Here is a 1,310-nt window from a genome sequence, read left to right as displayed (position 1 = left end):
CCACATCTTGACCCAAAGGCAATAGGAAGTGAACTGAGACACTGGGTGTGGTTTGAGCATGTATGAGACCTCAACACCCACCCCACAGTGACACACTTCTTCCAACAAGGCCACACCTACTCCAACAAGGCCACACCTCCTAATAGTGCCACTCCCTATGAACTTATGGGGGCCAATTACATTCAAGCTACCACACACACATGCATTTGTAATTTTTTAAGATTGATTTGGTGTGTATGAGCATTTTGACTACATGTATAGGTGTGCACCACATGAGTGCCTGGTGCCTGCAGAGGTCAGAAGAGAACATTGAGCCCCCTGAAACTGGAGTTTTATGGGTGATTGTGAGCCACCATGGGGGTGCAAACACTCCAAAATTCAAAGGAATAAATTCTATAGTTTTAAACACTCTAAATTTTATTATATACGTTTTATTTCATTCTCAATTCACTTGAGGATATATTGATTCAGCAAATGTATTAAAATTTCATACACTGGGTGGTGAATGGGAGGAAATTCAGACTCAATGAATGTCAAATTATTATAGCTGTGGGTAATTTTCTGTCTTTTCCTTTGTTTTGTTTTCTGCTTTTATAAATGAAGACCGGGGTTGAGAAAGATTTATCTCCAAATACTTAATTTTGGGGCGGTTCTGAACAGAATTCTTTCCAGGAGATAACATCTGAATTAAAAGATTTATCAGAATCAAGACAGTAAAATTAAAAGGAAGAAGCCGGGCGGTGGTGGCGCACGCCTTTAATCCCAGCACTCGGGAGGCAGAGCCAGGTGGATCTCTGTGAGTTCGAGGCCAGCCTGGTCTACAGAGTGAGTTCCAGGAAAGGCGCAAAGCTACACAGAGAAACCCTGTCTTGAAAAACCAAAAAAAAAAAAAAAAAGGAAGAAATCGAAATTGAGATTTTTTTTTTAACTAGGGATAAAAGGCATTCGAAGCACATTAAACCCATGTCAGGGATGCTGAGAACTCCTCAGTATAAAAACAAGTGTGTATATTGTGTATGTTCTCAGGAGCTCTACTAGCATGCAGTAGATTTTTTTCCAAACCCAATACATACCACTTGGGTGTAGTGCAAGAGATGAGGCCTGGAAACAGGAGCGCTATTGAATTAGTGCAGGGGAGGGGGGTGGGGTGGTGGTGGTGGGGGACAAAGAAGACAAAAGAGAGTGGGGAGGAGGAAGCATGGGGGGGGGGGGCTATGAGGATGGGCCGGTACCATTGAACAGTGGACTTGCCCTTTCGTTCTTCTCAAATCCTGGAAGTCACGAGGGGCTTTGACGGGCTTGAGCTTCTT

The sequence above is a fragment of the Peromyscus maniculatus genome, chromosome 16 (assembly GCF_049852395.1).
Source record: "Peromyscus maniculatus bairdii isolate BWxNUB_F1_BW_parent chromosome 16, HU_Pman_BW_mat_3.1, whole genome shotgun sequence".
Taxonomy (NCBI): domain Eukaryota; kingdom Metazoa; phylum Chordata; class Mammalia; order Rodentia; family Cricetidae; genus Peromyscus; species Peromyscus maniculatus.
Note: the sequence above shows the minus strand (reverse complement) of the source record.